The following is a 12,179-nucleotide window of genomic DNA, read 5'->3' on the forward strand; positions in this document are numbered from 1 at the left end:
CAAAATACCAGAAATTGGTTGGTTTTTATAAAGGGTATTTATTTGGCATAGGAGCTTACAAATACCAGGCAATAAAGCATAAGTTATTTCCCTCACCAAAGTCTATTTTCACGTGTTGGAGCAAGATGGCTGCCGACGTCTGAGAGGGTTCAGGCTTCCTGGGTTCCTCCCTTCCAGAGTCTTACTTCTCTCTGGGTTCAGGGTTCCTCTCTTCCCAGGACTTGCTTCTTCCTGGGCTCAGTGTTTCTCTTTTCCTGGGCCTTACTTTTCTTTCCTCTGTGAGCTTACTTCCCACAGCTCCAGCTTAAGGTTTCAGCATCAAACTCCAACATCAACAACTTCCAACTCTGTCCTTTGCCATGCCTTTCAGTCCTCAATTATCATAGTACAGAAGGTTCCAGCATATGTAATGACTAAAATAAAAATAAAAACAAAATGCATATAGATTGAAAAAGAATAAACCAAGTTCATTTTTAGATTATGTGGTCATCATAAGATATCAACAAAGAACTTATTATAACCATTGTGATTTTAACAAACTTGAAGGACACTAGTTTAATAAAAAACAACTAAATTTCTATATACTAACAAGATAAAAATGAAAGTTGAAATAAAAAACCCTACTACTTATAAACTCATCAAGAACATCAGTTATTTATGTGTAAATTTAGCCTTGTGTGGAGAAAGTGGCCACGGTAGCTGCTGAGGGTAGGGAGATAGAAGAAGAGATATGATGTGGGGGCTTTTTCAGGACTTGGAGTTGTCCTGGGTGGTGCTGCAGGGACAGATGGTGGACACTGTATGTCCTGCCATGGCCCATTGGGTGGACTGGGGGAGAGCGTAAACTACAATGTAAACCATTATCCATGTGGTGCAGCAGCACTCTAAAATGTATTCACCAAATGCAATGAATGTGCCACGATGATGAAAGAGGTTGTTGATGTGGGAGGAGTGGGGTGAGGAGGGTGGGGGTATATGGGGACCTCTTAAATTTTTTTATTGTAACATTAAAAAAAAATAAAGAGAGAGAAAAAAACATGATTGAGAACCAATTTTATTATGTTACAAATGAAGAAGATGGAAAAAATATGAATTCTTAAACTAAAAAGTCTTGAAAAAAGGGAATAATATAGATAATAGCAGATATGTGTGAAGTATAAAACATTTTGAAAAATATAAAATAGGTAAAAGATTTTTATGTTAATAAATCTTGCATTTAATCTCCACCAAGAGTAATTAGGAAAGACAAAAGGCAAAAGCAGCACAAAAGGAGCTAAAAATGTGACATTATATTTATTAGACTTATTTTCTGGAAACGAGAAATAAAATGATGAGATCCAAAAGTACAAAAAGAATAAATATATTGAAAACCTAAATATGGGAAACTATAAACATTGCTGAAAGAAATTAAAGAAGACAAATAAATATGGAGATAAACCACATTCTGGGATTGGAAGATGTAATTTTGTTAAGGAGTCAATGCTCCACAAATTAAGTTTATAGGGTATATAGAATTCCTGTCAAATTCACGGGCATATTTTTAGAGAAAGGAGCAAGCTGATTCTTAAATTTACATGAAAATGCAAAGCATAGTTAAGAATAAAAATAATCTAGAAGAAAAGGATAATTGGAAGATTTTCACTACTTAATTTCAATACTTTGTATAAAGTTACGGTAATGCAGAGAGTAAAATACTTTTGTAAGGCTAAACACATAGATCAATGGATATTTCTAGAAATACCTAAAATAAAACTAATTATAGGGGCAGCAGACTTGGTCCAGTGGTTAGGGCGTCCGTCTACCACATGGGAGGTCCACAGTTCAAACCCAGGCCTCCTTGACCCATGTGGAGCTGGCCCATGTTCAGTGCTGATGCACGCAAGGAGTGCCCTGCCACGCAGGGGTGTCCCTGCGTAGGGGAGCTCCATGCGCAAGGAGTGCAGCATGAAAGAAAGTGCAGCCTGCCCAGGAAAGGTGCTGCACACTTGGACAGATGACACAACAAAAAGAAACACAGATTCCTGTGCCGCTGACAACAACAGAAGTGGACAAAGAAGACACAGCAAATAGACACAGAGAACAGACAACCGGGGTGGGTGGGGGGGCGGAGAGAAAAATAAATAAATCTTTTTAAAAAATAAATAAACCTAATTATAAATGTTCACTTTATTTTCACCAAAGTGTCATGATAATTTCATGGGAAGCCAGGTAGCGTTTTAAGTTGTACTTGATCAATTAAATATTCATAGAAAAAATCTTGAGATGTACCTTATGCTGCACATGAAAAATAACTAAAAATGCATCGTAGTTCTAAATGTAAATAAATAAGCAACTATAAAATTCATAGAAGGAATCATGGAAGAAAATCTTTATGATCTTAGGTTAGGCAAAGATTTCTTTCATATGACACAAAAAGCACAAGCAATAAAAGATAAAATTTTAAATTGGATTTCTTCAAGTTAAAATCTATTGCTCTTCAAAAGATGCTGATAACAAAATGGAAAAACAAGAGACAGGATGGGAGAAACTATTTGCAAAACACTTACTGATAAAAAGGTTTTCATCTACAGTAGCTGAAGCACTCATTACTCAATAATAGTTACACTTTTAGGGTGGGAGGAAAACTAAGGAACAAGCAATGGGAATGGTTAGAAAGGAAAGCAGAAGAGCCCCGTGGCTAAGGAGCTCCCCACCTATCTGCCAACAATCCCCAATTCTCCCCAAGAAGCCTTCCCAACCCTTGATGCTGTTCACCCTTTCACCCTTTTTCCTCTGTGTCTCTGTCCCCAAACCTGGGGACCAGCAATCCCTACTAACCCATGTTGATTCCCACCCTCAGCCTTCTGCCCTTTATTTCTTTGTGGAATAGAGAGACCCACATCATCTTCTCAGGTGTGGTGAGCCAGCTGTGAGGTCAATTTCTATAAACATCAGTTCCTTCCCTCTGCTAAGCCTCAGGTAGCCTCCACTGACCTGGATTCTTTGGCATGCATCAGATGCTAATACTAGTTCAAGGCCCCTTGTAGTCCCTACTCTGAGTTGTGAGGTTGGAGTTAATATCTAAGAATCAGTGACCTGTGGAATCCTAGAGCTGAGGAGATGAGCAGGGTGGAGACCCATGGCCATCTTAGCTTCTCCCACCTCGGCAGGGGTCCTTCCTCCACTTGACCTGGCTTAGGGGCCTCACCTGATCCTTTGCTCTAACCCAGCTGCCTTTGGGAGATATAATTTGGCCCTTGGAGATGTGGGAGTGGAGGTGCATCCCCCACCATCATTTTGAGAATCTGGCTCAACTCCTCCCACTTTTTCCTCACTACTTGCTTCTCCAATGTACTTCCCGGTTTTCCTAGTTGAAGAGAACAAGACATCTGGTATCTCAGAAAAGAGAAGGAACTGGCAGGGGGTTCCTAATCTCTGTCAAAAGATTTTTTAGCAATGTTTTGTAGTTTTATGTACATGTCCTTTACATCCTTGGTTAAATGTATTCCTATATATTTGATTCTTTTAGTTGCTATTTTAAATGGAATGCTTTATTGATTTCCTCTTCAGAAGGCTCCTTACTAGTGTATAGAAACTCCGGTGATTTTTCATGCTGATCTTGTACCCTGCCACTTTGTTGAATTCGTTTATTAGCTCTTCAAGCCTTGTGGAGTTTTTCAAAATTTTCTGTATATCAGATAGAGTAATCTAAAAATAGGGAACATTTCGCGCCTTCCTTTCCAATTTGTATGGCTTTTATTTAATTTTCTTGCCTAATTTCTCTGGCTAGAAATTCCAGTACAACGTTGAAAAACAGTGGTGACTGTGGGCATCCTTGCCTTGTTCCCCTTGATAGGGGGAAGGCTGCCAGTCTTTCACCATTGAGTGTGATGTTAGCTGTGGGTTTTTCATATATGCTGTTTATCATGTTAAGGACATTTCCTTCTATTCCTAGTTTTCTAAGTTTGTTTTTCTTTTTATGAAGAAGGGTGCTGGAGTTTGTCAAATGCCTTTTCCATATCAATTGACATGCTTATGTGTTTTTTCCTATGTTCTGATAATGTACTGTATTCCATTAATTGATTTTCTTCTGTTGAACTACCCTTGCACATCTGTGATAAATCCCACTTGATTGTGTTGTATAATTATTTTCATGTTATGTAGAGTTCAGTTTGCTAATATTATGTTGAGGATTTTTGCATCTATATTGATAAGGGATATTGGTCTGCAATTTTATTTTCTTGTGGTATCTTTATCTGGCTTTGGTATTGCGGTGATGTTGGCCTCATAGACTGAGTTTGGGAGTGTTTCCTCCTCTTCAGTTTTCCAGAAGAGTTTGAGAAAGATTGGAGTAAATTCTTGGAATGCTTGGTAAATTCACCTGTGAATCCATCTGGTCTTAGGTTTTGCTTCCTGAGAGGTTTTTGATGACTGAATGAATCCCTTCACTAGTTATTGTTCTGTTGAGAGCTTCTATTTCTTCTAAAGTCAATTTTGGATAGTGTGTGTGATTCTGGGAATTTGTCCATTTCATCCAGGTTATCTAACGTGTTGGTAAAAATTATTCTCAGTATCTTATAATAATCCTTTTTATTTCTTTGGGGTTGGTAGTGATGACCACATTTCATTTCTGATTTTAATTTTTATTTGTGAACTCATTTTATTTGTCAGTCTAGCTAAAGTTTTGTCGGTTTTATTGATCTTCTCAGAGAAGCAACTTTTGATTTGTTGATGCTTTCTAGTTTTTTAATTCTCCATTTCATTTACCTCCTCTCTAACCTTTTCTATTCTCTTCTTTTCACTTTGGGTTTAGCTTGCTCTTCTTTTACCAGATCCTCTAGTTGTTAGGTTAGGTCACTGGTTTAAGAGCTTTCTTTTCAAGTATTTAGAGCTATAAATTCCTCTGTCAGCAGTACCCCTGCTGCATCACATAAGTTTTGGTAGGTTGTGTTTTCTTTTTCACTTGCCTCAAGATATTTCCTAATTTCCCTTGTGATTTCTTCCTTGACACATTGGTTGTTTAAGAGTATGTTATTTAATTGCCATACATTTGTGAATTGTTCTTCTTTCCCACTGTTACTGATTTCTAGCACCATTCCATTGCAGTGGGAGAAGATCAGTGGTATGATTTCAATATGGTTTTTCATTTATTGAGTCTCGTTTTGTGATCTAATATATGGTCTATCTTAGAGAATGATCTTTGTGAATTAGAGAAGAATGTGTCTTTCCTGTTGTTGGGTGAAGTGTCCTATCGATGTCTGTTAGGCCTAGTGGGTTTAAAATATCTTTAAAGTCTTCCATTTCCTTATTGAGCTTTCATCCAAATGAAAGTCTCCTACTGTTAATGTAGAACTGTCTAGTTCTCCCTTCAAATATGTCAATATATGTTTCATATATTTGAGGGACTCTGCCATGATTTGTAAATATACTTAAAATAATTTATCTTCTGGTTGAACTGACCCTTTGTTAGTATATGGTGACCACCTTTATCCTTCATACCTGTTTTTTTACTGTTTTGTCTATTTTCTGATATTAATACAGCTTTCTCAGGTCTCTGGTTGCTATTTGCTTGGTGTATTTATCCCTTGGTTCACTTTTTACCTATTTGTAGCTTTGAATTTACGGTCTCTAGTAAGCAGCATATAATTGGATTATGCTTTTTACCCCTTCTGCCACTGTTCCTTTGAATATTCCTTTGGCCGCTTTCTCTCTTCTCCTTCTGGGACTCCAGTAATGCATGAATTGCTACGATTGATGGTTTCTCAGAGGTCTCTCAGGCTCTGTTCACCTTTAAAAATTATTTTCTTTTTGCTCCTTAACCTGAATCATTTCAATTGATTTGCAGCGGATGGTCAAAGGGGAGAAGGAGAACCCTCAGGGGAGACTCTGCCGGGGAGGGAGGTGCCCTCGCCACCCTCAGCCAGGAGGGGGTCCCAGGATTGGCACCGGGACCTCACTGCCTGCTGCACGCTGGTCCTTTTGAGATGAGCCAGATCAGAGAGACTGGCGCAAGGCGAGACCCCATTTCTGTCTGAAATGTCTGCAGAGAGTCTGGTGCTCTCAGCCCTCCCTGGAGAAGCGACAGCTGGACTGCAGGGGAGGGCAGTTCCCCTTCCTGTGGGGCTGATATGACAATCCCGTGACAGTTAGGACTAGCCTCCCAGTGGCCACATCCTGAATGTCTGTCTGTCCTGACAGCCACTTTGCTCTTATCTATCTGCACAGCTGGACCGAGTGGGGGGAGACGCCATGACCCCCACTCTCTCAGCCCTGCTCTTGGTGAGATCTGAGAGGGGGAGGGGAAGCACCAGCCTGGGAGGGTCCCCGCCCCACAGCCAGGCCTGGTCCTCCAGAGGATCCCAGGGCTCGGAGGGTCAAGGGGAGGAGAGGAGCTGCCTAGGCTCCAGGGCGCACACCCCTCACAGGGAACTTTCCTCCAGGACTGAGTCTGGGCCAGAGGACCCCAGGACAGGTAGGTGAGTTGAACTTAGAATTTCCAGCCTCCTTGATCTGCGACAGTGGTGATAAATCCGGGAGGGACCTTGGAGCTGAGAGTGTGGGAACCAAGATTAGTGAAGAATCCAGTTAGAAAACTATTTGACTCCCTTCCAGAAACTCCCATAAACCCACCACCTGGGCTGAGCCAGGCTCTGTGACCACCAGGGGGAGGCCTGTGACCATCTGGTGTCGGGGACCCTGGAGGCCGAGGAGTACCGTGTGGGTAAAGAGGGAAGCCCAGCACATGGGGACACACACAAGCCCGTGCAGCCCAGGGACAAGGCCAGTGTCCTCATCCGAACAATGACAGAGGACTACCCAGGACGGCATCGCTGCTCCTATCACAGCTCCAGAGGCGGGTCAGCACCCAGTGAGCCCTGGAGCTGGTGGTGACGGGTGACGGGGGCACTCAGGAGCCCCAGCCTCAGGCCCTGCCCTCAGGAATGGGGTCTGCTCTCAGGGGTGTCTCCCTCTCACAGCCCACCCTGGGGAAATGGGGAGGGGGAGCCCCACTGGGCACAGCTCCTCCTCCTCTCCTAGGAGCCTACAGCAAACACACCCTCTCTGCACTGCCAAGCCCCGTGGTGACCTCAGGAGGGAACGTGACCCTCCAGTGTGGCTCACAGATGGCATTTGGAGGGTTTGTTCTGTCTGAGGAAGGAGAACATGGGGGGGGGCAGTCCCAGGCCCTGTTCCCTGTGGGGCCCGTGAGCCCCAGCCACAGGGGGTCATTCAGATGCTACGGCTACTACAGGAACAAGCCCCAGGTGTGGTCAGAACCCAGTGAGCCCCTGGAGCTCCAGGTCTCAGGTGAGGAAGTCCTGTCCCTGCATAATGAAGTTTTGGAGTTTCCAAGAAGTTTGTCCTCAAGGGAAACCCAGACGAGAAGTGACCAGAAGAGCAGAGGCTCCTGTGGTGAAGAAACAGATAGTGAAGCACAGGCATCCTGGGCATAGACACACAGTGAGAGGCCCCGAAACCTACAAAGGATGTTGGAACTCTGTGGGGGAACCCAGCCCCATGATGTCCATGCTCATCTCCCCAGGTGTGTCCAGGAAGCCCTCCCTCCTGGCCCACCCAGGCCCCATCGTGGCCTCAGGACAGAGCCTGACCCTCCAGTGTCTCTCTGATGTCAGCTACGACAGATTCACTCTGTCCAGGGAGGGGGGACGTGGCCTCACTCTGCACCCTGGCCGGCAGCTCCCAGCTGGGCTCTCTCAGGCCGACTTCCCCCTGGTCCAGGTAAGCTCCTCCCACGGCGGCCGGTACAGATGCTACGGTGGACACAACGACTCCTCCAAGTGGTCGGCCCCCAGTGAGCCCCTGGACGTCCTCATCGCAGGTGAGGGGCCCAGCCAGGTCCATCCAGGACCCTGACCCTACACAGGCCCTGCTGGGGGCCCCAGGGTGAGGTGGGTAGGGGCTCGGGGTGTGAGGGTGTAAGGGAGGGGGAGAGACAGAAAGAGGATGGGAGCTGGAGAGAGGCAGAGACCCTGAGTTGAGAGGTCCTCAGGGAGGGGCCCTGGTGGAATCTCAGTCCAGAGCCCAGGTGGGGGCTGCCAGCCCCTCACCTACCTTCTTCTCAGTAGGAGTGTTCCTTTCCACACCCTCCCTCTCTGTCCAGCCGGGCCCCAAGGTGTCCTCAGCAGAGAATATGACCCTGCGGTGTGAGTCAAGGAACCAGATGGGCGTTATCCTTCTGTCCAAGGAGGGGGGAGCTGATCCCCCCCTGCGACGTAGATTCCGGTACTGAGCTGACCTGTACCTGGCCAACTTCACCATGAGCCCTGTGACCTCAGCCCACGGGGGCACCTACAGGTGCTATGGCTCATACAGCACCATCCCCTATCTGTCGTCTCAGCCCAGTGCCCCCTGGAACTGGTGGTCTCAGGTGCGGAGCCCCCACCTGCCCCTCTCTGCATGGTGGTCAGTTCGGGGCCCACCCAAGGGGCTAGTTTGGGAGTGAGGAGGCTGGGAGGGAGGGTCAGCCAGAGGCTGATGCCCTCCCCAGGTGGAGACCACCAGGGACTTCTCCCCCTGGCCCACTCCCTGTCTCCAGCACTAAGCCTGGAAGGTGTCCTTCGGGAGGCCACTGGACAGGTGTGGGTGCAGGGTGAGGGAGGAGATGGGGGCCCCCGAGGAAGCCCCAGCTCCTCCCCACTTTCTGTGCATTCCTAGGTGGCTCTGGGGATTCCAGCCCCCCACCCACAGGAACCACCTCAACCGCTGGTGAGTCCCACAGGCCTCTTTGCTTGAGGGACACAGGCTCCCCCTGGCCAGTTCTCAGAGTCTCTCAGATAGTCAAGGCCCCTCACGTCCTCAGGGAGCTTGTGTCCAGGGGAGCTGGGGAGGTGGACGAGTTGAAGCTGTGAGTCAATGTAATAGAAAAGGCCCTCAAGTCCAGCTGCAGGCCCTGGGGTCGGGGCTCTCCTGTAAGGCCAGGGGCCCAGAGCACCAGGAAAGCACAAGGGCACCCTCGGTGCAGGGCTCAAATCCCAGCCTAGTCGCTCCCTGGCTAGGTGGCCGGGGGCACGTAATTTACCTCTGTGAGCCTCAGTTTCCTCATCTGCAAGGCTGGTGGGTAGGGGTGTATTCCCACACAGTAGAACTGGAGATGACCAATGAAAAGGCTCCGGCACGTGCCTGGCACACAGTAGGTGCTCAGTTCAGTGGGCGTCATTGTCTCTTTCACCACATCATTCATACCATAAGGTCTCAAAGAGTGTCTGGACGTCCTGATCATGGTCTCAGTGATCCTGGTCCTGCTCTTCTCCATCCTCGTCTTCCTCTTCATCCAACACTGGCATCACAGGAATTGAGTAAGTGGGATCAATGGAGAATGGGTGGCCTGCACCTCGTGAGAGGCAGGGAATTAGCACAGTGTACTCGAGACGCCATCTAGATGGGGGCCCCACTGACATGAACAAGATTCAGAGTTGACATACTTAGCCCGAATCTAGCAGTCAGGTCATCTAGAACAAGCTTGGTGTTGAGAGTCAAGTGGCTGTGTCTTTCTTGTCATCAGTTCTCCTTTGCACAGTTGGCTCCAGTCGCCCCAAGGTAACTCCCCCTGCTCCATTCACCTTCTCACGCCAGTTTCATTTTCCACATTACAGTCATCACCAGCATAACTGTTCTTTCCTTGCTTGGGGGCTGTCCTTCAAGTGCTGCTCAGCTCCCTGAGGACAAGGCCTCCTTTTAACGTCTTTCCTGTGTCTGACTCTTACTGAGTTGCAATTAATGTTCATTGACTGAATAAATGAATGGATGAATGTCCTTAAGTCCCTTGGTTTGTTTATTCCATCTGTCATTCGACCAGCCAGTTAGCACATGTTCACTGGGGGTCTGGTGGGTGCTGGGCTCTACTTGAGGTCCAGATATGCAAGAGAGGCAAGCACAGTCTCTGTGCTCGTTGTCTCCACATCCTTTGTCTGGAGAAGCAGATGATGAGGAAATAAATGCATACACACATGCACACACTTGGGTAAGGCATGTGAATGGATGGTATGGTAAGGGGACATAAGGTATGTTGGTCAGAGCAGGGATGGTTACACAGAATTGTCAACGGAGGCCTCCATGAGAAGTTGACATTTGAGCAAAGACTTGGAAGACAAGCTCTGTGAATATCCGAAGGAAGAGGATTCCTGCCAGAGGGGACAAAACGTGTAAAGGCTCTGAGGCAGGAGCATGTTCAGCTTGTTGCAGAAACAGCATGAGGCCAGGGTGTCTGGAACTGAATGGACTTGTTAGCTATGAGGGCAGAGAGGCCAGCAGAGACCCATTCCTGCAGGTCTTCTAGATTGTGAGAAGGGATATTGAAAGCTACTGGAGGCTATTGTTCAGGGCGATGACATGATCGGATCTAGAGTTCAAGTTGGGCACTATGGTTTCTGTGTGTGAAATTGACCCAGGAGACCCATCTCCCTTCCTTCTCTCTCCAGCAGAGCGCTGGAGATGAAGACTCACAAGGAGCAACTCAGCTTGGTGAACAAACGAAGACTTAGGTGGGGAGTGGCCACGCCTTTCTCAGAGGCATTGCTGGACACGAAAGACAGACGTGGGGAAGAGGACAGACGGATGGACAGCCAGGTAGGTCCTTTCCTCTCCAGGCCCCAAGCTTCTCCCCACCCAACCTTGTAGTCACCTCTTACTCTTCCTCCACACCAGGCTGCTACTTCTGAAGTCTCCCCGGACGAGCCCTATGCCCAGCTGAACTGCTTGATGCTGAGATGTGGGTCAACTGCACCCATGTCTTCCCAGGCAGGGGAGGCCCCAGCTGAGTCCAGTGTATATACTTCTCTGGCCATCCACTAGCCCAGGACAAGACCCACCTGGCTGGGCCAGCAGGGCCCCAGAGGCTCTGGAGAGCCCCTCTGTGCATGCAGCTAATGAGCCCCAGCCAGCCTGGAGGCCTGGCGTAGACCACCAGGAGGACCTGGGGCCCTTTGGAAGTCACAGGGTTCTGTAGCCAAAGATAATATAAGCATATTGGGGATATTTAGAAGACGACTGCTACATAACCAATGGGTTCAAGAAGAGACTCACAAAGAAAGTGAGAAAAGGTTTAGAAATAATGGATCATGTAAAAATTATACAATAAACTGAAGAAGTAGAAGAAAAACAGTGTCTAGAAAGAGAAAAAAGAGCCTCAAATAAAAATATCTAAACAGAAAATATCTGAAAAATCAATTATTTGAGCTTCTATCACAAGAAGTGATGAAAACAAGAGGAAATTAATTCATAAAAAAGGCAGAAAGAAGGGACCAGTTGGCCTGCGTGACTAATCAAGGGGCATTTACCCAGCTGGGTTGTCAGGGACCCCAGTGCAGATGGCTCATCAAGCCAAGGCCATGGCTGAACTTCTTAACCAGCATTGGCAGAGGCCAACCCCAAGACCTAGATATGGTGACATTGTTTGGGAAGAACAGCCCAGCAGGTGGCAACCTGATTGCATCTGGCACGTTTATGGGAGAGGTGGACGCAAATCCTCCTGCCTGGATTCGTGTACTGAATATTGGGTTTGCTTAAGCTCCTAAGTCCCTCTCTGAAGACTCAGAGTATCTCATTGTTTTCATGTCCCAGGACTTGTGCTCAGACCAAGGAATCCAGGTACCGTGAAAGCAGTGAGGCAACTAGCGTATGACCAAGGGACATGTTGGGGAGGACAGAACACTTGGACGCTTATAAAGCAGTGGTCAGGAGCTGCTGGACCTGGTAAAATATGCCAGAACAATGACAGGTTTTGCAGATTAAAACACCTGAAGGACATAAATTGAAGGAAGGAAATAAAATGATTTTAAAAATTTAAATGAAATTAAAAATGGGCAGAAATAGAGAAAAATCCATGAAATCAAAATTTTGATCCTTGGAAAAAGCAATAAAATTAATAAACATTTCTCTCCCGAGCCATTTGGTGGGTAAAGTCATAGTCATGTTAGCAAATGTGTTTTTGTTTTCTTTCACTTTGTATTTGTTTTTAGCAAATGTTTAAGGCTACCTGGCAAAGGTGAACATCAATTCATCCTTTCAACATACCTCCTTATATTTAGGTTTCGGCTGTGAACGATCCTGCATATAGATACAAGGGACTGACTATAAGTAGGATCATATAGGCAAATATCAGAAAAGGAAAAACCTACGAACACAAATCCCCATAAGAAGAAGAACAAATACATGGTAATATAATATGAAAAAAAATGAAA

The 12,179-nt window shown here is 46.2% G+C and overlaps 1 pseudogene; it reads left to right on the forward strand.

The window, feature by feature from the left end:
* The window catches only part of LOC101413127 (leukocyte immunoglobulin-like receptor subfamily A member 6), a 30,980-nt pseudogene extending 21,684 nt beyond the window's left edge, over positions 1-9,296 (forward strand).
* Positions 9,297-12,179: the final 2,883 nt, after the last annotated feature.

Source organism: Dasypus novemcinctus, chromosome 18 (genome assembly GCF_030445035.2).
Source record: "Dasypus novemcinctus isolate mDasNov1 chromosome 18, mDasNov1.1.hap2, whole genome shotgun sequence".
NCBI lineage: Eukaryota > Metazoa > Chordata > Mammalia > Cingulata > Dasypodidae > Dasypus > Dasypus novemcinctus.